The following is a 27244-nucleotide window of genomic DNA, read 5'->3' as shown; positions in this document are numbered from 1 at the left end:
GAAGCTGCTTTCCCAGGTTCAGGGGAAGTGGAATGGCCCCAGCGAGCCTGCCCAGGCCCCCAGCCTCTGGACACAACCCAATGTCACTGGGCCTGCGGGGTGCTCAGCCTCCGCTATCCTGCCCCCAGGGACACAGCACCACCTCATCCTGGTCCTCTGAGTCCATCACCACCCCCAGCTCTGCCCAGCCTGCCTCTGGCTGTCCTGGAAGGGGACCGTGGTGGCCTCGAACTGCCCCCTCAGAAATCAGGTGCTGCTTCTGCAGAGGTGCAGCACTTGCGAAGGGTGCGCCCCATCTCGTCCCACAGACAGCAGAGGGAGAAGTCAGTCCTCCTCTAACCACCCTCCAGTGGAGTCCCACAAGCGCAGCAGACACAGGCCGTGGAGAGAGGACACTGCAAGCCTGTCCTTCATCCAGGTCAGCTGCACTGAGGTGTACTTATGTATGTCAGATTAGCAATTGTCAGTGTAAGATTCAATGGGTTTAATGCATGATCACACTCATGGGACCACCACAATCACAAGAGAAATGGAAAGGCACTCAGATGCCTCTTTGCAGGTGATCTCTTGCTACTTACCAGGCCCCAGCAGCCATTGGTCTGATTTCTGTTAGTATCATTTCCTTTCAAAGTGTTCCATCTATACAGAATCATGCAAGACATGTTGTTTTGTGTCTAGCTTTATCAAAATTGGCATGATGCTTTATGAGATTCACTTATGTAGTTGCAAATATCAGCAAATTACTCTTTTTTATGACCGAGTAGTATTCCATTGTGTGGCTATACAATTTGTCCATTTCTTCACCAGTTGATAGCCTGTGGGTTGTTTTATTTTTTTTTTTTTGGCTTGAAATATTATGAATAAAGCTGATATCAATGTTGGTGTGAGGATCTTTGTGTGGCACATGTTTTTATTTTCCTTGAGTAGAGAGTAAAGTGGCTGAGTCATTTATTACATGCATGCTTAGTTTTCCAAGAAACTGTCAAGCAGCTTTCTGCAGTGACTGTATCATGAACTGGGCATTAGAGGACCAGTTGCTCCACGTCTTTGCCAAGACTCGGTGTTGTTAGTCTCTATTATTCTAGCTATTTTTTGGGGCTTGTGTAGTGGTATTTCATTTTAATTTTAATTTACATTTTAGTGTTGAACATCCTTTTATTTGCTTGTTTGCCATCTGTAGAACTTTTCAGGCTAAGTATCTGTTAAAGTATTTGGACCATTTTTTTAATCGAGCTGTTTATTTTCTTAATACGGGTTATGAGTTTTACTTGTTTTCTGATCGCAAGAATTTTTATCAGAACTTTGTTTCAAAACATTTCCTCCTACACCATCAACCATCTTTTTTTGCTTTTTTCTTAACATTATCTTTCAAACAGCAGCAATTTGTGATTTTTGGTGGAGTTAACATATCAAGGATTTCTCCTCACAGTCGGGCTTTCTGTGTGCTATTTAGGAAAGGGGAGTAACGTATTCCCCTTTTTCCTTCTGGAAGCACTAGTTTCAGTTCTTAGATTTAGGCTCATGGCACCTGGATTCAGGCTCAGTATTTGAGTTAATGTTTCCTCTGTGTGGAGGGAAACTGAAGACTTTTCCCCTTGTGGGTCTCCAGGTGTCCAATGGCTGCACATCAAGCTGCCTCAGAGCCTTTTCCAAAACCCACGGACTGCACATGTGTGAGTTTCCAGACTCCATCCTCTTCCTTTCATCAATATTTCTATCTTTACCCCACAACACATGCTGTCTGACGGTTGAAGCTCTGTAGTCAGTCTTGAGTTTGCTTCGTGTGAGTACAGATTTTGTTCTCTTTGGAAATTGTTTTGACTACACCCTTTGTATTTTTGTATGAATTTTAAATTATTTTGTTGGTATCTTACAAAAGGCCCTGCTAATATTTTGATTAGTCAACTTCAACCCTATAGGCCAATTTGAGAGAATTGATATCTTAGGAATAATGAATATTCTTATTCATGAACATGGTACATCCCTGTGTTTATTGAGATCTTCTCTAATATCACGCTTCACAGTTTTGTATTTTCCAGTATGTGAGTCTGGCACATCTCCTGTTATATTTATCCCTAAATATGTCATGATTTTGGTACTACTTTAAATGATGTGGTACCAAATTTAAATGGCATAACTTTAAGTTGGGTACTACATTAAGCTTTTAATTCCAATCTCCAATTATTTTAGCCTAGTAGAGAGGGAAAACTATTAATTTTGTATATGAATTCTGTATCCTGTGATCTTGCTCAGTTCACTTATTATTAATAGCTTTTTGAAAAATCACTCTTTAGTATTCTCTACATCGACAACTATGTTGTCTGTAAATAAAGATAACTTTCTCTTTCCATTCTGTCTTTTATTTCATTTGCTTAGGCTAATGCACTGGCTCTGACCTCTAGCACAAGTTTCAATAAAAGCGTTTACGGTAGATGTCCTTGACAGGCACTGTGGTGCCTCCCTGTGATCACAGTGACTCGGGAGTCTGGAGCAGGAGGATCACAAGTCCAACGCCAGACACAGCAACTTAGCAAGGCCCTAAGCAACTTAGTGAAACCCTGCTTCAAAATGGAAAATAAAAAAGGGCTGGGATTGTGGTTCAGTAGTAAAGTGTCCCTGGGTTCAATCCCCAGTACAAAAAGAGAGAGGAAGAGAGGGTGGGGGAGACATTCTATCCTTATTCCTAATGTTAATAGGGAGACATTTAAACTTTAATAATTAAGTGTGATGTTATCTGTAGGTTTTTCATACATAAAATTAAGAAGGTTTCTTTCTATTCCTACTTATAAAGAGTTTTTGTCATGAATATTAAAGTTTATCAAACGTATTTTTGAACTAAGATGATCATATGATTTTATTTTTATTGGCTAACAGGATGAATTACATAGATTGGTCTTCCAAATGTCATACCAACCTTGCCTCACTATGAAAAACCTCATTTAATCATGACATGTAATTTTTTATATATTGCTGTATTCATTTTGATAACATTTTATTAAAGACTTTATTTTCATGAGGAATTTTCATTCATAGTTTTAATCTCCTTTTAATTTACTTGTCTGGATTTAGTATAAAAATATATAGTATAGTATAAGAAGTGTCTCTCTTCACCCAGTTTCTGGAAGACCACATGTAGAACTGCCATCATTTTTCCCTTAAATATTTGGTAGCCTTCATCACTGACGTCTTGCAAGGTTGGTGTTTTCTTTTTGGAAATGTGTTTTTAACTATAAACCCAATGTTTAAATTGAATAAGGACATTAGACTTTCTATTTTTTCAAAATAAATTTGATAGTTTGTGTCTTTTAAAAATTGGCCCATTCATCCATGTTACTGAGGTGCCATAAAGTTGCTCAGACTGACTCTTATTATCCTTGTCACTTGTGGGATCTAAAGTGATGTCTGGTCTCAATTCCTGATATTGCAATGTGTGTCTTCTTCTCATCAGTTTGACTAGATGTTGGTCAATTTTATTGATCCTTTAAAAAAAAAAAAAACAGCTTTTGGATTTCACTGATTGTTTTTTAATACTTTGTCTTATCTGTTTTCTATTTTATTGTTTTCTACCCTTTATTATTTTTTCTTCTGCTATTTGAGGTTTAATTTTCTCTTTTTTTTGCAATATCTTTAGGCAGCACCTCAAATAATTTATTTTAGACTTTTAAAATTATCTTATACAAATATTTAAAACAATAAATTTTCTTAAATCACAATGTTAACTTCATCCCACAAAATTTGGTGTACAATATTTTCATTTTTAATCATTTTGAATTGTTTTATAACTTTCCTTATTGCTTCTTTGACTCACAGGTTATTGAAAAGTGTATTGTCCAATTTCCAAATATCTGGAGATTTGCCATCTATGTCTCTGCGACCAATTTAATTCTCTCACGGTGAAGCTTTTGCTTCTAGCCAGAAGATGGAGTGACAGGCTCTGCTTCTACATTTCAATATAAAAGAACTAAAAATAGTCACGATATGGGAAGCAATTTCAAGACACTGGTTTTTAAGACATTGTAAGGCAGTGATTTCTGGGAATAGAAAGCAACTGAAATCAGCCCCATAATCCCGTCAGCGGGCCGCCTGATCCGGGCCTTGGCACCGCGGGCGAGACCCAGGCAGAGCCTAGAGACTCCTGTGGCCATGGTGCTGAGAGGGCGGGGGCTCACGGGCTGCCACGCCTGCAGGGAGGGGAGCAGCAGAGAGAGCTGCGGACACCCCAAAAGGGCTCAGGAGTGTTCAGCAAGTGCCTGTGTCTGAGGAGGAAACCCCGAGGCCTGGGCAGGAGCCACCCACGGGATCCGGGGCACAGGACTCGCGCTCACACACCTAGCAGGGCTTGTTCTACCACCCAGATGTGCTCGTCAGGTTTTTTGCTGCCGTAAAAGACCTGATGAGAAAAATTTTAGAGGAGGAAAAGTTTATTTAGGGGCTTAGCATTTCAGAGCTCTCGGTCCATAGCAGCCAGCCCCCATTCCCTGGGCAGGAGGTGAGGAGGCACATCATGGCAGAAGTGTGTGGTGGAGGAAAACGGCTCAGGACGTGGCAATCAGGGAGCAGAGAAAGAGAGCTCTCCTCTCCAGGACACAATATAAACCCCAAGGCATGCCCCAGGGACCCCACTCCTGCAGCCACACCCTGCCTCCCCTTCCTGCCTGCCCTCCCCGCCTACCGCTGCCACAGACTGATCCCTGTCAGGGGTTCATGCACTGATTAGGTTCAGCCTTTATAACCCAATCATTTCCCCTCTAAATTTTTTCACATTGTCTCATACATGGGTTTTGGGGAGACATCTCACCTCTGAACCAAAACTCTAGACCTAGAAAACTCAGTAGTTCAGAGGCCGGTGCGTGGAACATTCCACAGGTCTGCCTCTATCCTGGGCGGTGTGCACATAACGTGAACCTACCTTTACACACACACAAGCTAGCACGTACGCACTTACTTGTATGTGTGTGTGTGACTGTGTGAGCAACTGGCTGGAGGATATGCAAGTTGCCTCTGGGAGGGGAGTGGAAAGGAAGGAGAGAAGAAAACCACATAAAATAGCTAATGGTAAAGGACAACCCAGGCCGTCGAGGTAACAATCTGATGGAAACAGAGAAGCAAGAGTCACTTCTCAAACACAATTTCCAAAAGCTCAAGAGTTAAAAGCAAAATTAGGTTTTTATGACTTCTTCAGGGAAATTATTTTATTTCTGTTTTCTAAATTTTCAGAGTCTGGAAGAAATCATCCAGGGTAAGGTTGACAAATTCCCCACATAACAACTGGAACCTTCTGCATAAAAGCCGAGGTGTGCTGCTGTCCATGTCAGCAGAGCACGCGCCTGTGGGCAGCTCATGGGCTAGATAAGGGTCATTCGGGACTGAGTTGCCCCTTGTGCACTCACGAGGCCCAGCCCCTCCTCATGGCCTGCAAACATCTGCTCCTGTCTGACGTGAACACCCTGCAGGTGTCTGAGGCTGGGACTCAGGGTCTCTGTCTCTTTTTCTGGGTGGATAAGGAGGTCAGCTCTGTGGTCTCTCTGCAGTGGGAAGGAGGGTGCCCAGGCATCTTGATGGTTCATTTCCAAACCTCATGCGGGACGAAGGCAGCCTGTCCACCCCTGTCAGGAGCCTCAGGAGTCCTAGGACATGGCAGTTGCCTCCCATGTGGGTAGACCCCTCTGCCTACATCAGGCCCTGAGGAATTCAGGATTCTCCTTCAGAGAGGAGGTGACATTGCTGGATGAGCTGGAGCTGCCAAGGCATGACAGCGGAGTCCCTTGTGGTCGGCTGTGGAGGTGAGGTGAGGGTGGAGGTGAGGTGAGGGTGGGATTCAGTCTGCAGGTGTGAGCAAGGCAGGAGGAGTGAGGCATTGTGGGAGATGGGCTGCAAAACACCCCACTCCTCCAGGGGGCAGGAGCCACCAGGGGTTTTCCCAGGAGCATAATTAGAAAGTCCCCTCGGAGCCAGGGGTGGTGATACATGCCTGTAATCCCAGCAACTCAGGGGGCTGAAGCAGGGGGATTGCAAGTTTGAGGCCGGCCTCAGTCACTTGGCGAGATCCTCTCTCACAATAAATACAAAGCGAAAAGGGCTGGGGATGTAGCTCCGTGGTAAAGTGCACCTGGTTTTAATCCCCAGTACCAGAAAGAAAGAGAGAGAGGGAAAGAAAAGGAAGGAAGAAAGAGAGAGAGAAAAGAAGAAAAAAAAGGACAGTCCAGCCCCCACCTTGGGACTGGTTTGCTGGGCCAATGCTGAAGGCAGGGTGGGCTGGGAGCTGCCCCAGAAGTTCTGGGAGTGAGCAGGGGAAAGAGTCATGTGACATAAGCCTAGGTATGGGGAGAAGACACGCACAGCAGAGTGTGTGTGTGTGTGTGTGTGTGTGTGTGTTTGCACTCATGCAGTGGCCATGGGGTGAAGGGCTCACAGCCCTAATTGCCTCATTCAACTCCATTCCTGGGTGTCCCTCCTGAGTTTGATCCATGCCCTGGAGACACAGGGGATTGAGATGTGCTTTGGTGAGGGGTCTTGTCCCTGCACAGCTGGGCACACTCAGCTATGATCTGACCGGCCGTCAGGGGCAAAAAGCAAGGGAGTCCATGCAGGCTTTGTGAGGAAGGGACTCTTCCAGCAGGGGACACAAAGCCCAGGGAGCAACCAGCTCATAGAAGTCACACCCCTGCCCACACCTGTCGATGCCACCCCTACCTGGCTGTGTTTTGGTCCTGAGTGGGACCTGAGTCATGGTGCCTGGGAGACCACATCCACCAAGGACTGGGCCTCAGAAGGAGTGTGGCATTGTGGGAGATGGGCTGAAAGAGACCCCCTCCTCCAGGGGACAGATTCTGGAGGGGACCAAGGGGCTGTACATGGCATAAGACGGAACAGAGGCTGCCTGGGGTGTGCCCACAAAGCCCCCAGAGCCTCCCACCTCCCAATTGTAGGGCTGGGCCCCCTTCACCTGGGATGTGTGAAGGGGGCACCTCCCTTCTTCCCCTGCTGGGCTCAGTCTGGACGTTCAGGTGCGCTGCTGACTCGGACCTCCCCTAAGCGCTGCCTGGCTTGGGCGTGGGGGGGCCTGTGGAGTCAGGACCTCCCAGCTCTGCTGTCATGCTGAAGGGCAGGAACGGCATAGGCCCTGCCAGAGGCAAACTCACAGCCACACCTGGCAGATGGGCAGAGGGACAGAAATAAACCCCTCTGGGGGCACAGGACTGTTGACAGCTCTTTGGGGCGTGGGTCCACCGCGACAGGCCACCTCTCTCAAGCAGAGTGACTCATGCCTCGCAGGAGGCAGCCACTTCCTTTGTGTGCCAGAGAAACGTCAGCCAGATTGCTAAAAATGAGCAGCAGATAAAAATACAATCCTTGTCCCTGGAGCCACACCTCCTGGCGGTGTTGCAAAGAGCCTGCTCTGGAAAAACCCGGCTTGGAGTCCAAACCCCACAGGCCTCCTGGAGGCCCGGGCCGCCCTCTGGTGGTCGGTTTCCTGCAAAGACGCCAACTTCCCGTCTTCTGCGCACTGGACCAGAGTCTGGCAGAAGCTCTAGGGCAAGCCTTTGAAGGTAAAAGCACTTTTCCTTCACTTTCTGGACTTCTTGATGTAACGCCTAATGAAGAAATATCTCGTGCCCCGCCCGTGAGCTGCACTTTCTGCGGCATCTTCATGCTATGTTCTGTTTCCTGTTCAGCAAAATAGGAAAGTAATGTAAGGGTGAACCCTACAGACAGGAGAGGGTCTGTCCTTACACTTTAGAGACAAAGAGAGCTTTGTAAACATAGGGATTCCAAGCTGCTGTGCATGCTCATCATTTGACTGATTTGCAAAATTGGTAAATGTGAAGAAGTCAAGGAATGTTCAAAGCAGCAGCATTGGAAAACCAGGCCTCCGAGCTCCAGTCCCCATGTGACTTACTAGTCATGTGACTTTGGGCAAATCACTTAAACTCTGCTATGGTTCACATATGATTTAAGTGTGTCCCTCGAGGGTTCATGTGTTGGAGGTGCCGTCCCCACTGTGGTTATACCAAGAAGTGGTGGGACCTTTAAGAGGTGGAGCCCAGGGGGAGATTATTAGGTCATTGGGGGCGTGCCCTGGGAAGGGGTTAACACAGCTCTGCAACTCTGCGGTGGCTGCAGGACCCAAGTCTCTCTCTGGCTTCCTCTCTGGCTGTGTGACCCTTCCTGCATGCACCCCCAACAGGAGGTCCTCACCAAGGGCTGAACCAACCGACAGAGGCCATGCCCTTCAGCCTCCCCAATCCAGCTATGAACCTCTTCTCCTTATACGTTACCCAACTCCAGGCATTTCATTTAGTAACAGAACACACTCTGCTTGCCTCGGTTTCCTCACCTGTAAAGTGAGGATGAGAATAGGATCTACCCAGAATTTTTGTGAGGGTGGAGCTGGCACGCCTCAGGCAGAGGGATGGCACCTGGCACTTGGTATGTGCTGTGTCAGCGCTGGGGAGTGGCACTGCTATGGCTGAAGCTGTCATCTCAAGGTGCAGGGCTGAAGTTGGAGCTTGCACACAGAGGAGGGGCGTGGCAAATATCCCCCACTTTTAGCTCCCAGCACACAAACCCCCTCCCACTGGGGGCTGGTCCTTTTCTGCACCGAGGAAATCAAAACCTACAGATAACTCCTCCCCATCCTTGGACAGATGGGTTGTGGCCAGGTGACACCTCCAGGACAGGAGCCCTGGGGAAGGGACCCAGTTGGTCCTCCACCTGAGGGAAGGTGAGCTGATGAGTCCTTCCCAGCTCAAGGACATGTGACTCTGCTAGGAGCCACAACAGGTTGGAAGGATAACAAGTTCCCAACTGCTGTGGGACACGAGGAAACCAAAAAAGCAACGAATACTGAGATCCTGATTTCTTCAGCTGCCACCAACTTGCTTCCTTGCTCCCTGCAGGGTCCCTCAACCAGGTGCCATCTGTGATCGATGGCCCAAGGGCTCCCCCCAGTGGCCATCTTGCAGTCAGCAGAGACCCCAGGTGACTGCAGGGTTCCAGGATCGGAGGCAGCTAGAACCATGACCTCTGACTCTCAGCCCCACCAGGCAAGGTCAGGGGGCCTGGGGGCAGAGGGGCTGCACCCACACCCACACAGTGGTGGCCCTGTGGGTCCCGGATCAGGTCCTGTCTGCAGCCAGAACCTGCACCCTGTGTTCTGCATTCAGTGACATGACAGGGCTGAGGTCCACCCTAGGGGCTCTGAAGGCAGGACACACACTGCCGACGGACCCGGGGTGGCGTGCCGCACACCACCCCACCACAGACAGCTTCACCAACACAGATCAGACCTGAGCGGTCCCTGGGTTTTGATTTTTTCACTTTTTTCTTCAGCCTCTCCAGGACACCGAGAATAGAAAACACAGAGGGTCACGCAGATTAAAACTGAAACACGCTCCACCGCCTTGTGTGAACTTGAGCAATGGACTGAGCCCCAGGATCCCAGTTTCCTCCTCTGTAAATGGGGTTAGGATGGGGCCGTCCCCAGGATGAGGACAGGAAGGTCCTCTGCCCTGGGGGTGAGTCCAGGAAGGGGAGGGGGCCAGCTGCTCCTGCGTTTAAGTTGGCAAACCTGCAACCTCCCTGTCACTCACGAGGACAGGACGCCCTGCCTCCTCTACCTCGAGGAGGTTACAGCTCCCCAGGAAAGCCAGACACCAGGACAGTGGAGATGGGGCCTGTGTCCTGGCAGGAGGAGTTCGAGGTGCTTCTGGTTGACAGCAGGTCAGGGAGGGGAGGGAGTGTCACATGGAGCTGATAGACGTAGAGATGCCACATCACACACACGCCCAGCATGAATAGACACACGTCCTAAGTGCACGTGTCTACAGCGCGTCTGTGTTCAGAGCGTGAAGCCCGGGGAGGACAGCAGTCTTCGTGGGAACCTCGGGGAGTGGTGGAGGGTCTGATCCAGGGAGTGCAAGCGGCCAGGTGTGGCTGCTGGGCAGGGGAGGTGGAGCAGAACCTGGAAGCCGTCACTGGGGGACACGGAGAAGCGAAGGAGACTTTGATAGGAAGTGACGGGGACAGATGGGTTCACGGTGGCTGAGGAAGGTACCAGGACGCAGAGTCGACAGGACTGGGCGGAGGCCGCGTGAGGGTCGAGGAAGGAGAGTTCAAGGCCGACTCCAGGGTTCTGGGTCAGTGGCTCTGTGACTGAGCCACTGCAGGTGGCATCCAAGATAGGACGGACGGAAGGCAGGGCCAGAAGGGAGGTACTGGGAAGGCCGGAGACTAGTGTGGTTCCTGGTCTTCGTCCTCCGCGTCTGCCCTCTTCTCTTCAAGCCCTTCCCTGCCGTGGTCCTGTCTCTCTGTTTGAGTGGGGTCCTCCAGGACTCCCAGGGCCTCTGGCTGCCCATCTCTTCCGCTGTGGCCCTGGACACTTCGGAGGCTGGTGGGAGGGTAAAGATGTGTGGGGCACACAGGAACTTCCCTCCGACTTTCAAAGTTTGAAAATTAGGCTGGCTTTGGTGAATGCCTCAGAGGACAGTCTGCGTGGGCTCAGTCCCTCTCCCTGCCTCCCAGCCCTCAGCTCTGCCTCTCCTCGCCCTCGCCACCGCTCAGTGTCAGGTTTAGAACATTCTCTCCTCTCTGCCCTCTCTGGATTGCCACCAGGGGCTCATCTTTGAATCAAGCCTCTCCCCCAAATGAACTGACTTTAAAATACCAACGTTCCCAGCAGTTCAGAATGAGGCAGGAGGATTGCAAGTTCGAGGCCAGCCTCAGCAACTGAGCAAAGCCCTAAGCAATTTAGTGAGATCCCTCAAAAAAAATTTGAGATGAAAATAAAAAATGAATAGATATAAAATGCAAACTTAGGCAGCTCTTGCAAAGGCCTTTGGAAACAGTCAAGCTCATTGCTCACTCATAAAGCAGACTGACTGTTTTCATGTACATCTGGGTCTTTTGGTCTCCTGATGCCACCTGCCCCTGCCCAGAGTGTGTGTGCCACCTGGGAATCATCAGGGTAGGGGCACTGTCCTGTCAAAGGGTGGACTTCCAAGCTGGCCAGCAGGACTCCCTGCCCAGACTCGACCCTGCCGCAGAGATGAGAGGGAAATGTGCTGGGTCGGGAGCTCACCATGGAGGAGGTCGGACTGCGGCCCATTCCTGAGCAGTCTGTGTGGCCTTCAGGGATGCCTGGTCTGTCCAGGGTCCCAGCTCCACTGCTTCCTGAGAGCAGGCTCAGACTGTTTCCCAGGCTCCCTCCACTTGGGTCTGGCCAGTGGGGAGTGAGTGGAGTTGGGATGGGCATTTCAAGAAATGGCTCTTCACGAATCGCCCAGATGCAGGCTCTGCGCCCAGTGCCTGAGCAGAGGGGAGTCCAAGGACCAAGAGCAGGGGGAAGCCACAGGACAGAAGACGCCCACAGGACAGAAGACCGGTGGCCGAGGGACCGTGCAGAGGAGAGCACCCCTCGACCCTGACTGATGGGTCTGCGCTATGAGACACAGAGCCAGGTTGGCCCCAGAAATGACTCTGCCCTGATGAATTCGGAGGGTGCCCCTTCTGAGCCTCCAGTCTTCTGGTAGATTCCTTCTAGTAAAGGTGTCTCATGCTCAAGGTTTTCTACTCCTGGCTACTTTGTATTGTCTGCAATCAAAGAACCCTGATGGTAGGAGCTGGGAGTGACTTTAGAGACCATTTCCCCAAATGAAGGTCCAGAGAGGGGAAGTAAATGTCCCTAAATCACACAGATACGAATGGCGGGTCTGGACTTGGACCCCGGCCTCCGGTCCTGGCTGGGCTCCACTGCCCTGGGATCTTCTTGCCAGGAACATAAATCTGGATTCTGTGATGGAGTAAAATGCACCGAGTCACCTCCAGGCATCGATTTTGCCCAGAGGACCCTGCGCCAGCCCTGGGGGCTCAGAGTGGGGATCGATGGTGGGGTCCGGGTCCCGGGACATAAATCACAGCGCTGAGAGCTCAGCAGAGCTGTTTTCTGGCAGTAAATTTCCTGCAGCCCGCAGTCCAGCCTCCCTCCCTCACGTTCCACCTCGTAGATCAGACAGTGTTTGAAAGAGAGGCGGAGAGGAGAGCGGCCATCCCTCACCTGCCTGCTTTCCCTCAAGACTTTTGAAGAAACTTTTAATTCTGGAATAGTGTGAGATTCACAGACAGCACAGAGGGGTCCGCGTGCCCTCCGCTGGCTTCCTGCCATTAACGTCCCACACAGGACCGTCACGGAGGACCCCCGAGCTCCAGACCTCATGGGGATTTCCCCGGCTTCCCCGCTCAGGTCCTCTTCTGTTCCAGGATCCGGCCCAGGACTCGACGGGTCTCTGTCCCCTTCTTGTCTGCCATGTGTCACGCTCGGCTCTTTCCTTACTTTTCTTAGCCTCCCTGGTTTGGAAGAACACCAGTCGGCTGTTTGGTGACTGTCCTTCCACGTGGGCTTGATATTTTCTCACGATTAGAGTGTGGTCATGAATCTGGGGGGTCTTGCCCTGTGTCTGCCCTGCCATGCACCAGGTCAGCATTGTTGTCATCCCTGAAGTGACCCGTGGCCCACTGGACATGGTGGTGGCCACTGTACGGCTCACGAGTTTCCCTTTCCATTCCCTGCTTGTCATCCGTGAGTGACGAGGTAGAGACCACACTCAGAGCAGGACGTTCTCCCTCGACAGCTTCAAACATGGACACTGATCTCTGTGGCTGAGGGCCTCCTGCTCAGCCCCTGCAACAAGGGACCAAGGCAGGGCCCTGTTCCGTGGCCTGCTCTGTGGTCTGTACGGCTGTCCAGTGACAGGACAGAGTGGCAGGGAGCCGGCTCAGAGCTGGCCTCTTCTTTACAGCCTGGTGGAGGCTGGAGAGTGGGGGCGGGGGGAGGTGAGGAGGTTTGGGGAGATTGACCTCCTGTTTCACCCCCACCTACAGCCCAGAGATCCTCTCCAGCTTCCCCTGGGTAGACCAGGGGAGCAGAGGGTGCATTCCCGCCTCAGCCTGCGAGGGGAGGGAGTCGGGAACCTTCGGAGGGGTGGGCCTGCTGGCAGAGAAAGCTAGAAAAGGAGTACCAAGCAAAAGGCGCAGAAAGATCTTTCTTGGAAGACCTGATGGTCTGATTGCTAACAAAGGGAAAGCCTGCAAGTGTTGAATTCATCGTGAGATACAGCCAAGAGACTCAGCGAGGAGCTCCTCCGGGAAACAGATGAAAATGGGGAAAGCAAGTTGGTGGGGGCTTGCAGGTTCCGCCCATCTCCGGGCAGCTGTTTGAACCCAGGCTGCGGCAGGGCTGCAGTGTGAGCCGGACTTCCTCAACCTGGGGAATTTCACCCAGGAGTTCCCAGAAAAGCAACCTCCCTGCCGTGATGGTTCAAACAGACCCATGATTCATACCCGGCTTCCAACAGCGCCTTCCTCAGTTCTGCAGGGTCTGGGCGACGAAACCCACACGCGGAAAGCAAGGGCGGCTGTGGGCGGACGCCAAGTGCCCAGTGGTCCTAAGGCGAAACTCTGGTGAGGAGCTCCTTGGGGAGAAAAGCTTCCATAAAGGGCAACTTATATCTTTGGGATGCAGACTCTCCATGTGCCTGGGAAGGAGAAGAGAGGCAGAGGGAGCAGGCAGGATCAGTCACGTAGAATCTTGGCCCTCACTTAAGTCAGCCCTCTACCCACCTGGCCACAGATGGGCAGAGGGAGCCAGGTCTGCGTCTGGAATAGCAGTTCTCAACTTTGGTTGCACATAGAGTCTCCCCTAAGGAGCATTTTACAAAATACCCATTCCCCAGGCGCCACCTTAGAAGGCTACGGCCTCCTCTGTCTGCATGGGGCCAGGAATCAGTAGTTTTTAAAAGCCCCCCAGGTGACTGCCAGTTTGCGCTGACTCCTGTCAATCACCTTAAAACCTGACTCCTCAAAGTGTGTCTTCCCTCCAGGTCATCAACGTCACCTGGAGAAAACGGACTGGGTGCAGCCCAGTGGCAGGACGATTGCCCAGCATGCCCCGGGTTCCAGCCTCAGCATTTCAGAATAAATCGGTGAACACAAAACTCAACAGCCAGCTGGAGGGGGCAGGGTGGAGGCACCGGCCCAGAAGGTCAGGAGTGCTTCCAGATGGACCTCGTGCACAGGAAAGGGGTCTCCTGCCACCAAACAGAGGGAGCCAGGACAGGTAGAACCGGGGTCCACCTTGAAGCCCAGTCTCCACACCTGCCCATGAGTGATACAGTCACCGAGCAACCAAGGACAGGGACGAGTACCAGGATGGGCTCAGAGGCGTCACCTGGGCTTCCTTCAACATTCCTGCCCCACTGGAGGAGGAAGCTTGGGTGGAGTGTGTGGCCGAGGTGGGGACCTCCAGGGGGGACACATGGCTTCCTGCTAGGTGGTGCTGCCCGCTTCCTCCAGATGAGGACTGAGGACCTTGGGAGGCCCTTCTGCCGTGGTGCTGGCCTCCACTCCCTTCTCTGTAAAACGGAGGTGATGATGACTTCCCCCCAGGTGGGTCGCTGCCCAGTGAGATGGTGAGGTTGAGGCCGGGCACAGGGCCCTGTGGCAGGGACTTGGGTGGCAAGTCCTTTGGATGCATAGCTACAGGGCCCTGCGGGGAGGTGGGGGGCTTTTGAGCTAAAATGCATCACCTCTCCTCTCGGATTAAGTTTCTACCTTCCCTTGAGGGTTCCTGCCCACTGAGACAGGACAGCCCGCCTCTGAGCAGCAAGCAGAGCCACTGTCACGGAGGTTCACTGGGTTATTTTTGTCAACATCCCTGCCTTTGATCCAACTTGTCAAAGAACCTGCAGGAAGATTCCCAGGACAAACACACGAGCCTCCGCTCTGGGCCACTCCCTGCTGCTCCCCACAATCATGGAGAAGAGTCTGTTGCTATGCCTGGTTTGGGGCCAGAATGGGAACTGCAGACCAGAGAGGGGAGGTAACCTGCCCAAGCTGGCCCAGCAAGGAAGCCACCTGTGAGGCTGGACTGTATCACATTGTGGTTCCAGTGGACGCCCCACACTTCTCCATCTCTAACTTTCTGTTCCGCTTTCCCATTTCCCTTGTTCTGTGTTTTCAAACAAAACTGAATTAAGTTTCAGAGAACAACGGGACCCCTCTCTTGGCCGTGCATCTCTGGGGAGTCACCTAACTGCTGATCAGGGAGATTGAGAGGACCCTAGAGAACAGGAAGCCAACCAGTGCACATTCTTCAAAAAGGAGGGTCACCGGAGAGGGCAATGTCCCTGATGCTTCCAAGAGAAGTCACGTATGGTCAGCAAGACTCTGACCCATCCTGGCTGATGGCACCACTGGTAGAGGAAATGTAAAGGAGCCAAGGGGCCTCATGCATATTCCCAAGATTGATCTCTAAGTAATCTCAGCTGACTGTTAAAAGTAGATAGGAGCAAAGCTGGTTTTGACCAACTTGGTCTTAAACACCTGGCAGGAGAGTATAGCCTAAAAGCACAGTCCTACACGGACATTTAAAAGGAAAAACAATGTTTTTTTAAGTGTAACTTAAGAGGTACACTTATGTCAGCCCTATCAAAAGTAAGCTGGAGACTATAAAGGAAGGGTTCTTGTATGAGAGTGCCCAATAACAATGATCACAAAGAACCCTAGAGTCACAAATTGAGCTTGATCTCATAGACCCACAAATCTTCCTAACCTGGATAAACTTGATCTGTTCTTCACTGATATGATTATGAGTTACTGTCTTCATGGTTTTCAGAGACTGGCTGAAATACGAATTGCTTTTGTGCTAATTGTTTTTTAAAAATGATGCTTTGCTGTCTTGTTTACTGTTTTCTTAGTACAATCCCTGCCCTAGCTATGCCTTGTCCTGTCACCTGCCATCTGCCACTGTGGACCGCTGGACTGCTCTGATGCCTTTAACTGTCCATGCCTAATAGAGAACAAGGACTTCGGGTTACTTTCCCCAACTTTGTCCTCTTCTCAGCAGGAAGCAGCTTGGAGATGTCATCACCCATTTTTCCACAGAACTGGAATGTAGAAATGGACAGTGGGGACGTGTAACAGTGGTCCACTCTGGGCTTTGAATATAGCCCTTGCTGCTCTGCCATTGCAACTTCTTCTGGTTTTTCATGGTGCTGGGGATTAAAACTAGGGCCTTGTGCATGAAAGGCAAGCACTCTACCCACTGAGCTATACGCCCCGCCCTGCAGCTTCTCTCTTAAATAGACATGTTTCTTTCCCCTCCTCTCTCCCTGTTCTTCCCTAATCTCTTCCCCTCCATAACCTCACAGGAAACAGGATTACCTTTCTTCCCCATTTTGGGTAGATTTATCTGTTCTGGAGCACACACCCACCATAGGAATGAAGTAATCCAGACTTTGGGGATGGTATCAGAGATCTCAGAAATGACTCTCTCCCAGATTCACAAGTGAATTATGACTCCAAGAAAGAACATGGAAATGTAGCCTTTGAGTCACCTCTTTAAAAGCTCCCTGTTCCTGCCAAAGGACAGAATCACAGCCTCTGGAACAGGGGTCCCCTGGGTTTCTCCTTTGCTAGCAAAGCAATGAGAATTCTTTTTTCCTTTTTCTCACAAACACACACAAAAATACAATAGACCCCAGTGACGACTCATCTGTCCTTGGGCAGTGAAGCCCAAGTCCATGGGGGCTGCCATAGGACTGCCCAGGTACTCTCCAGAAGCCTGTCCTTCCCAAGCCAGTGGACGGGGTTTGCCGTGGCTATGGGAGGGGAGCACAGCAGCAGAGGGATATTGGGGGTTGCTCTCTGGGTCTTTGCTGCCTGGAATGGCTCCCTGGAAGGGTTGGTGTGATTGCCAGGCGCTGACTTTATACTGCACCCTTCACCTGTGTCCTGGAGGGGCAAATTAGAAGAGGAGAGGGAGGAGAGCCCTCTCCCCTGGGCCAGTGCAGCCGTCTCGCCTGGAGTATCAGTCACTCCCACCTGAGGTCCCTGAGGCCCACAAGTTCCAGGGAGGGACATGTTCCTCAACCAGTGGCGTGAGTTTTTCCTGGAGTCTGTTAGACACATTGTGACTCGGGTGCCTTCCAGACCCCTAAATCAAAGCCAGCTCCCCAGGCACCCACAAGCACCAGAGTCTGAGAGGCCTGGAGCCTGCTTCTCAGAGTAGGGATCTGGCAGCTTGGGGCTCACTTGGGTGCTGATGAGGCCAATCTGAGGTTGCCCTGCCCCCAGAGTCAGAAGTTCAGGCACTGTGAGGCCTCCTGGGAGGACCTGTCCACAGCCTCTGCTCAGCCTTCTCAGGACGGCTTCCAGGTGGGGTGTTTGCAAGTCAGGAATCCTGGGAAGGGGCCAGGGCAGAAAGACCAGGTCCAGGAAACTGGTCCTGTGGGCCAGGGATCTCAGGTGCTGGCCTCAGGTCCTCTCTGTAACATGCCACCTTGTGGGCACACTGAGGCCTACAGCTCCTCTTCAAGAGAGATCAGAAATCAGCAAAGCTGCGGGCTTCCTGGCACTCTCCTGCCTGATCCTAGGAGTCCACCCCTTGGACAGCCTGCTCCTGGGGGGTATCACAAGCAAGAGGCCTTCAAGTGCCTGTGACATTGTGGCCCCAGGGCCTGGGTACTCGGGTAAGTGGTGGGCAGCCTCCACAGGGTCATGTGACCATCTTCTCCAAGATCTGAACCTACGAATACTGACCTGTGGGCACGTTCCACAGAGATCCCACGGTTCTCTCCTCCCCCGTGTGTAAAACACACATGTGCTTGGGCATGGTACCTAATGCAGGGGGCCTGGGTCAGGTTTATTTGGTCGGCACACCCACGCTGGAGTCCCCAGGACGCTAACACACCAAACAGCTAGTGAATCAAGTCCATATCAGAAGACAACCTCTCACCACCAAGGCCCAGGTCCCACCAAGCTGGCTGCAAAATAGGTCCCCCATCCCACCTGGCAGCAGGTCCACACCTGTCCCAAGTCCTCATCCTATCTCTTGTGTCCCATCCCCACTGGCCACTCATGAGCCTCCCTCTTCACTGTGGCCACCTGTCAGCTCAGACAGGCTCTTCATGTGACCATGGAGTCCCCTGGATGTCCCTGGGGAGCCTGGGCTCTGGAGCTGTGGCACATCTCTGCAGCCCCACACAGGGGATGGGATCTCCTGCTGGCTACTGGCTCCCCCCGGTTACTGGGGAGGCCTCATCTCCCCTCAGACCCAGCTCGGGGGCCTGCAGTCCAGCCTGAGGTCCAGGACGTCTGACTCCTGCTCAGGCCATCCTTTAGTCCCCCAGGGCTGCCATGACAGGGGGCCACAAACAGGGTGGCTTGGAACACAGAAGCTTGTTTCTGGAGGCTAGGAGTCCAAACTCCAGGTGGCAGGGCCATGCTCCCTGAGGTCCTGGACAGGAGCCTGGCTCCATTCTCTCCTAGCTCCGTCAGCTTCCCTGGCTTGCAGATGTGTCCCTCCAGTTTCCGCCTCCCCTTCCCGTGGTCTGTGTCTCTGTGTCCAGGTCACTCGTCCTTTCTCTTATAAGGCCACTCGTTGGGCTAGGCCCCCCAGGCCCACCCTACTCCAGTACAACCCCGTCTTAACCTGACTGCACCTGCAAGGACGCTACTTTCAAATAAGGTCATAGTCACAGGTGGGGATTGAGACCTGAGCTAGTCTTGGAATGGAATACAATTCCACTCACTGCTGCCGCAATGTCCCCAGAGAGCCCTTGAGGCCAGCTGAGAAGGCTCCAGAACCAAGCCCTCACTGGGCCAGGAGCACTGGTGGTCTAGCCCCCACCAGAGGCCCTGGGACGCTGCTTCCAGCCCCCACAGGTCTCCCCAAAGGCCCTCAGGTTGGCAAGAGGAGAAGGCAGGGCCCAGGAGGAATCCAGTGCTCAATCCTGGGGGACCATCACCCTGCTCCCTGGGCACTTTGACAGTTTTCAGAACAGGACCCCGTCTCATGACGAGATCCCTGACTCCACTGCACATGTCGGGAAACGGAGGCTCGGGGGACAAATGACTTGAAGGCAGAGCAGGGACATGGTCCAGGTCTTCAGGCCACTGCGGGATTCCTACGGACGGCCTCTGGAGGGGTCTCTCTTACTGGGGGGGGCAGACACGACGAGAAGCCCTCTGACGGGCATAGGACAGATGCTCCCGCATGTGCCAGAGACAGCGAGGCAGGCGCATCCTGCTCCGCCTCCCGCCTTCCATGCCCAGGAAGACACATGAACCAGGTGTCACTGGAATGGTCTCTTTAGGGACATAAATACCCTCCCCCCATAGCTGGGCACCCTGCCTTTCAGCGTGTTATGGAGATCTTTTTCACGCCTTAGCTCATCTGCTGCTCGGAATGTTCCCTGCCTTGAATAGAGAAGGAAGTGGGAGCATAAATCAGGAGCCGAGGGCCGGCCTCGCCTCCTCCTGGGGCCCTGGGCTGGGCCGCCCCCTGCTCCTCGGCCACTGAGCTAGTAGTTATTTTAACTGCTGCTTGGTTTAAAGGCCTGTTGATGCAACGGTGGCTTTTTTATATGTGGTGGGTCATTTGTGTGACTGATTTCACGGCTCACACCACCTGCTGGAGGACACCCCTGGACACGGATCGAGCAGCTTGTTCTCGGCGGGCAGCTGGGAGCAGCACCGGCCAGGGAGGGGGGCTGCGGCGGTGCAGGCTCCCTCCCAGGTGCTCCAGCCCAGGGGACGTGGGTGGCGCGGAAATAAAACGGGGAAATTGATAGAATTCAGATATCGGCGTTTGACAGTAAAATCCTTTCTCACACAGTCAGAGTAAATGACGCGGGCCCAGGTAAACAGTGGCCGATGGCCAAAACATGCAGCCCGTCTGAGTCTCAGCAGCCGGGAGAAGCCCGGTGTGAACTTCGCAAGATGACCGAGGGGGAAAAAGAGAGAGGGACCTAGGGTTCAGCTTCTGGAACTCAGAAAGGTCCGGCGGCCCTGTCCTGAGGGGTACTTCGTCACCCTGTAGGGACAGGCCCGTGCCTGCTGTGGGTAAGCACCGCGCTCACTGTGGGAGTTGATTTGCAAATGCCCCGGTGGAGGGGACATTGCCCCCAAGGTGTGGACACGGGGATGCCCCCACTTGCTGCGGAGGACACTCCCTCCCTTGGGTCAGCAATTCAACAGAAAGTGGCTCCATTTCCGTTCCTAAGCTGTCCCTCTGCTTCCCTTCCGCTCCCTTCCTTCCTTCCCTTCTTAAAAACTGTCATGTGTTATTTAAGACACTAAAGGTTTACAAACAGGTGCAAAAAGTACTTATAAGTCATGCAGCTTAAGAATGACCCATCGCACTTGTGTGAAGGCCACCCGTGTCCCCACCCCAGCCTCCTTCCCACCTTGCACGCCGCCAGCGACCTCTTCCAAACTCAACCATGTGCTGCTTAGTCCTGTACATCTTTGCAGCGTAAGTGACATTTAATATTGCTCCGTGTGGCTTAGACTCTGTTCATGGGCAGTGTCGTGCGTAGTGTGAACCATATGCTTCCTTCCAGGGTCGGGCTGCTCTGTTGACATCGTCCCCGGGGTGGACCTGGCTGACACATGTAGCTGTGGCTCCCGTTTCCACCGCTCCCCACACTCCGCCGTGTTGGAAAGCGTCTGTGTGTGCTACTGCACATGGGACCGTGAGCTTGTGTCTCCGTCCCTCGCCCCAGGGTGGCAGCAAAACCACAGCCAGTCATCCCAGAGGGACGGAGCTTCAAGAGGGGCCCAGCAGCACCTCAGCTGCCTCTGCCTTTCAGAGAGGTGCCCCGAAGGTCCACAGTAGGGACCTGCCCTCCACTCCCCACCTGAGGGCGCAGAGGAAGCCCCACCTGAACTTGGCCCCTCACCCTGCCCCGGGTGGGCCGAGCACGGAGCCCTCCAACCCGCAGCAGTGGACCAGCCCTGGCCAGGAGAGAAGGACTTCCCCAAGCCCAGCTGCCACCTCCCGCAGTGGGGATGAGAGGACAGGTGGCGGGGGAGGGAGCCGGCCGTTGGTGAGCTCAAGGCACAGATGGCACAGCAGCAGCAGGACCACTAGGAAAAGGTGTCCCCTGAGGAGGTGAAAAGGCCTGTCCCTTGATTTCAAGCCGGTCCCTCTGTCCAAGGGGACCGCGGCTCTGCCTCTGTGCCCTTGGGCAGCTTTCCTGACGAGCAGGAGACTACAGCTGCCGCGGGGTGGCGGAGAGGACTGAGCTGCTCTTGGAGAACCAAGCACAAGGTGCAGGGCACGGCCCCCCAGCTCACGTGGACTGTGGGACCCTGTTCAGCATCACCCCGGCATTGGCTCAGCTGTCCAGAGAAGGCCCAGGAAACACGCAGAGAGCGTCCCCCTCAGGGAAGAAAGCACCAGCGAGATCCTCCACAGAACACGATGTTCCCTGGGACAGAGGACACGGCCATGGGGACACGCATGCCACAGTGCCCAGGGTGAGGTGGGGAGTGGTGAAGAGAGCAGGAGGAGGACGACATCAGACCTTTAAACAGGACTTCTTGGCCACAGTGATCCACAGTGTGGCAGAAGTCTGAGGCAGGAGTGGCTCTGGGTGAGGAGAAGCTCCTTCATTCTGGCCCCCTTCCTAGTAGGTACGATTAAGCAGCCGTGCATGAGAGCCCTCCTATGCCACCTCCCGCGGGTTTAGGGTTGACGTTGGCACAAGCAACTCCATTTTGATTTTGTTAGCTTTTAAATTTCTTTCACAATATGTAAAAAAACAATAATGATGATAATCATGGGAATTGGGGGTACCGCATGCCACAGTAACCCCCACGCCCCCAGGTTCTCAAGCCAATTCCCATAATCAATCTTTTTTTACATACTGTGAAAGAAATTTAAAAGCTAACAAAATCTAAATGGAGTTGCTCGTGTCAACCTCAACCCTAAACCCGCGGGAGGTGGCGAAGGAGGGCTCTCACGCACAGCAGCCCATAGTAACCACAGGAAGGTGCAGAGCCGCAGGCTCACCCAAGGGTGAGGGCGATTCCTCTCGACTGGGGCTACTGATTCAGAGGCTTCCTCTTCTGAAAACTCCGAGGCACACCAGGACCCCGCCTTGCTGCCTGGCTGAGCCTCCCTTCCCCAGTCAAGTCACACCGTCAGCCGTCCCGCCTGCTTGGTAGATGAGGCTCTCCGTGAGTTTTATACTGAACAAAATGTCCGACTTCTCAAACAAAACATTGAAAACTCCTAACTCGCGGGACTCTCGTGGGCGGGAGGAGAGCAAGAGCTCAAGCCCCAGCCAGGGCCAGCCCTGAGGTGGACCAGCCTGGCCGCCCACAGCCTGGTGCCCTTCCCTTCTCGGGGCCCAGCTCCCTGTGGCCTGGAGGACCTGGCGGGCGGCTGGAGAGGGAAGCTGGAACCTCGGAGTGTGACCTGGGAGAAGAGACCCAACAAGGACCCGAACGGGGCCTGCCACAGGCTGAGTGCCCTCACACAATGCCCAAGCTCCATGACCACGCAGGCAGGAGCCAGGTGTGGGGCACACGGCCCACGGAGGGACAGCTGGGCACCGCAGGACGGCCTCCCGTTGCCATTCTGGGCCTGGCAGACGTGGACCCGGTCTCTGGAGCACAGAGGAGGACCGCTAACCTGCTGAGCAGGACTGGCCCTGAATTTCGAGAACAGGGTGAGGTCCCCTGGCGGGGGGAGAGCTGCCCGGGGAGCAGAGCCCCTGGGGGTGTCTTTCACCAGACACCTGCAGAGCCTCCCGGGTGTTAGGGTTTGGATACTAGGTGTCCCCAAAAGCTCAGGTGTGAGACAGTTGGAGAAGGCTGAGAGGAGACAACTGGGTCACGAGACCTTTGACCCCATCAGTGAATCCGTCTCCTGAGAGGGATCAAGGGTGGTAGCTGCAGGCAGGGGTGTGGCTGGGGAAGGTGGCTCCCTGGGGGGTGACTCTGGGTTTGTTGAGCAGAGCTCTCTCTGCTCCCTGGTGTGATGCCCTGGGCCACTTTCCTCTGCCACACTTTTCTGCCGTGATGTCCTGCCTCATCTCAAGCCCCAGGGAATGGGGTCAGCCATCTGTGGACTGAGTCCTCTGAAACCTTGAGCCCCAAACACACTTTTCTTGCTCTAATTGCTCTTGTCGGGTCTTTGGGTCACAGCAGTGAAAAGCTGACTGGGGCACAGGTGTGTGGGGCTCGGATCCTCCCAGAGCTCGGCTGTCCTCATTCTCAGAGTCCCCGGGGACCAGGGGAGGAGGCAGCCTCCCCTGCAGCACAGGGGCCCTACGGAGTCCTGGGGAGGGGCCTCCAGGACCTCCCTGTCCCCGCCCAGCATCCTGTCCACTCCCATCACGTCGGGCACCTCTTGGGTGCCCAGGTGCTGCCCGCAGAAGAGCACACACTGGAGGTGGTGTCTTCAGGTTTGACCAAGGTCTTTCCTCAACTGTTTAATCATTCGCCAGATAATGATCTGCCACGTTTCCCTGGTTCTAGGTCCAAGAGACAGCAGTGAACCAAAGACCCAAAGCCCTGTTTTCCTGAAACTTAGGAAAAGTAGGCTCAGTCCTCTCGGGCAGTGATAAGAGTGAAACAAACAAAGCCCATAAGGTGAGAGATGAGGGACGAGGTCACCTTAGACGGGGGTGGGGGAGTCATGAAGGAGGAGGTGACATGTGAGTCCAGATATAGAAAAGGGAGGGAGCCATACCAACATGTAGGGGAAGGGCAGCCAGGTGGAGGGAACAGCACATACAAAGGGCCTGAGGCAGGACCTGCCTGGCCTGCTTGGGGAGGAGCCAGGAGACCTTCGTGGGTGGAGCAGTGTGGACAAGCATGAGGGTGGCAAGAAAGGATCTGGGGGTCACACAGGGCCTTGGGGTCGTGGGCTTCAGCTTTTCCTCCACATGAGGTGGTGCCATTGAGAGGTTTTGAGGGGTAGTTGTGAACACGAAGGTCCCTGAGCACAGGGGACAGTTTGGTTGTTTTGCTAATTTGATGGATAAACCCATCCAGTATCATGGGGGTTACAGTTTATCAGAGAAACGGAGCAATAAGAGATGGAGAGGAGACGGGGAGAGGGGTTCATTTTAAGGAACTGGCTCACACAGTTATGGGGTGACAAGTCCAGCATGTGCAGGAGGGTTGTGAGCTGGGGCCCAGGAAAGCCAATGGCCCGGCTCCTGTCCAGGCCTCAAGGCTGTGAGCCAGGGGGGCCACGGTCCAGGCGACGGGAGACCCATGAAGGGCAGACGGTTCAGCTCTAGTCCAAAGGCAGGAAAAAGCCAAGGTCCCATCGCCAAAGCAGGTGGACGGGAGGCTGGCCCTCTCCGGGGGGATAGAGCTTGTACCCTCTTCCCCACTGATCGGGTGAGGCCCAAAGGGGGAGGGAGGCCCACGGCTTTACGAAGCCTCCCTATGTGAATGTCCTCTCCTTCAAAAGCTCCTCCCAGGCACGCCCAGAGTCACGCGTGACCAGCTTCTGGGTGCCCAGCTGACACATGAAGTTCACCATCAGATGAGCCTGACCCAGGGTGGAACCCAGCTCCTCGGCTTCCTGACTGCATGAACCTGGGCCGTGGCTTCCCCTCTCTGCCCCGTTTCTTGGTTCTTCTGTTTGAAATGAGCTTCGGGCAGACGCACGGGCCTCACCCGCTGCGTCGAGCTTGGAAGGACGCCTGCGCCTGGTTTAATACTCAACTTTGGAAATTCTTATTAAATTTTTCAATAATTCATTAATAATCCTTAAATTTTAAAAAGGGCTTCTGCATTTCTGTTTTCACGGCACCCCGGGCTTTTCGTGGCCCGTCCCGGGTGGCGATGACACCCGTCACCTCTAGGCAGGGTGCCGGCAATGTCGGGCGTCGTCATGACAACAACACGCAGAGCCCCTTAGGTCTGGGGGACGGAGGCCCAGGTACAGCCTGTGCCAGAGGCCAAACAGGGGGACACAGGCTCCTGGGGCGTCTCCTAATTCCTCATCCTTGTTGGAAACTGGGGAGGCTGGGAGGGCCCCAGGGAGGGCCCCAGGGAGGGCCACACGATGGTGAGAGGGGTCCAGAGGAAAGTCCAGTCCCTGGAGCAGCGAGGGAGGGGAGGAAGCCGGGGCCCAGTGGGGTGGGGAGCCAGGCCCCCTGGGCCACAGCCTGTAGGGCCACCCCACTGGCCTGGGACCTGGGGGATGGAGGTCCTACCAGCTGGCTGTGTCCCCAGCAGGCCCAGGTCTCCCTGAGGCTGGGGTCCTTGTTAATAAATGGGGGACGTGGCACAGGTGGGGACTGGTGGCCCAGGGTTCCTGGAATGGTGCCCAGCTGGGGGTGGGCTGCCCGCCACGGAGAGGCACAGGAGGATCAGTGCCCCTTCAGCCTAAAGCCCCCTTAGAAAGGCCAGGAAGCCCCCAGGCAGTGTGCTGTTCGCCCACCGCCAGCCCCCAGGGATAGAGAGCTCAGGGACAGCCTGCTGAGTGGCCTCAGCCCTGACCACTCCCTCCACCGGCCTCCCTGGGGCTCCCCACACTTGAGGCAGAAATGCTGGGCCTCGAGCGCCCCTCCACCGCCCCGGGACCTCCTCTCCACCCAGTCCACAGCCTTAACTAGGAACCGCCGGCTCTACGCAGAGCCCTGCTCTTCCCTCTGCTGAGCCAAGTCCCCTCCAGAGCGGCCCCCTCCATGGCCCTCACCTGCACTCCTCCGGGTTCCTGCTCAGGGCCTCGGCCCCTCCCCGTCCCACACTTCCTCACCACCATTCCCTTTCTGGTTGGCTTTGTCTCCTTTGTAGGTGACATGACATGACGAATCATGGTTCCCTCGTTTGTCTCCCTACCAGAATACAAGCTCCACCAACGCGGAACTTCTCCCTTGTTGGTGCCGTATGGTGTCTCCTGTACCTAAGACGGCGCCTGGCACAGGATGTGTGTTGAGCGGGTCCATTCTATGTTACAAATGCAGAAACGGAGGCTCCATGAGGTCATATGTTTTCCAACAGCCCCTAGCTCTAAGGATCTAAGACGGTCCCTGGGCAGCGGTGTGCCGGCAGATGTGTGAGACCCAGATCTCCAGGGGGTGGTCCTGGCTGCATTACTGCTTTCCACCTGTAATGCTTCCGGCATAACTGATTTCAGCTGCCAGTGTGACATCACTGGAGGCATTGCTGGGAGGAGACGTGACCCCTGGGCTCTGAATGCCGTGTGAGCTCACTCAAGGGCTGGCTCATGGTCACTCATTCTCTGGATTCAGCAGGTGAAAATTTTCCTCTTTACTTTCCTCCTGCAAACACTACCTCATGTCCAAGAAATGACCTGAATCGGGGCCCTGGGTGCACCCTGGACCTCGGTTTCCTCATCCCTACAGGGAGATAGATGATTTCAAAGTGCTGGGTCACTCTTAGTCATCTCTGTAAGTCATCCCAAGTCCTCATCATGTGCAGTGCCCCTTGACAACACCAGGGGGCAGCCTTTCCCCACTGAAGACACCTGGCCGCTCTGCTTCTTGGTCAGCACTGAACCCAGCAGCATTGAACCCAGCCTGGGCTTGGTGCGTCCCTGCCTGTCCCTGGGCAGGCATCCACAGAAAAGGCACATGTCTGCACTGAGAATGGAGAAACAGTTGGGCCGGGGGTCTGGAAGCATCTCCAGTGACCACTAATGGGTGGAGAGGGGGGACTTGGATGGACCCAGTGGGTCCCTCACCTCTCACACCCCACCAGGATGGACAGATGGCACTCCTACCTGCACTCCGAGGTCCTCACGCCTGCAGCCCAGCTCAGCCTCCCAAGGCTGCAGCCTCCTGCTCCCTTCCTCCAGTGTGTGGCTCATCTTCTCCCTGATCCAACTGGCCCTGGGGTGGGCCCTGTGAGCTGGGGTCCTGATGGGAATGGTGGCTCCCTCTGCTGTGGCCCCGTTTCCTCCCCTCCACTACAGTGGGGATGTTTCTTGGCAAGCCCAGGCTTCAGGCCCTGCCCTGGGTGCCCAGTAAGGCCATGGCCTAACCCTGATGGCGTAGCACGGGGCGGGTCAGGGCCTCTGCTCTGTCATCTGGGAAGACGGTGCAAGCTCACAGAGCTCCTTCAACCCGCCTCGACCCCTGGGCAGCCTGCGGTGCTGCGTGGCCTTGCCTGGCCCACGTCCACCTACAGCCCGAGGAGCCACCGGGTCCCCTGAGGCCCAGGGCCCCCTTCACCACTGACGGGAAGTATCACAGAGCCTCGCTCGGGGGGACTGCGAGTGAGTGAGCATGTGAAGCTCACGGTGAGGCCGCTCCAACTGGTCTCTGTCCCCACCTCGGGCATCTCTGAGGGTCTTCACTCTGAAAAACCTTGAAAACACCTGCTGCAGCCCCAGAACGAGGCCAGGACCCATCCCCAAGGAAAGGGAGATGGGAGGCCACCACCCCACCCCTGGGGGATCGGTTCCCACCCG

This window comes from Marmota monax, unplaced genomic scaffold, assembly GCF_021218885.2.
Source record: "Marmota monax isolate L192 unplaced genomic scaffold, Marmota_monax_Labrador192_F-V1.1 WCK01_AAM20220418_F8-fsc00076, whole genome shotgun sequence".
In the NCBI taxonomy this organism is placed as follows: Eukaryota; Metazoa; Chordata; class Mammalia; order Rodentia; family Sciuridae; genus Marmota; species Marmota monax.
The sequence above is the reverse complement of the archived record's forward strand: the minus strand, read 5'-3'. Positions refer to the sequence as shown.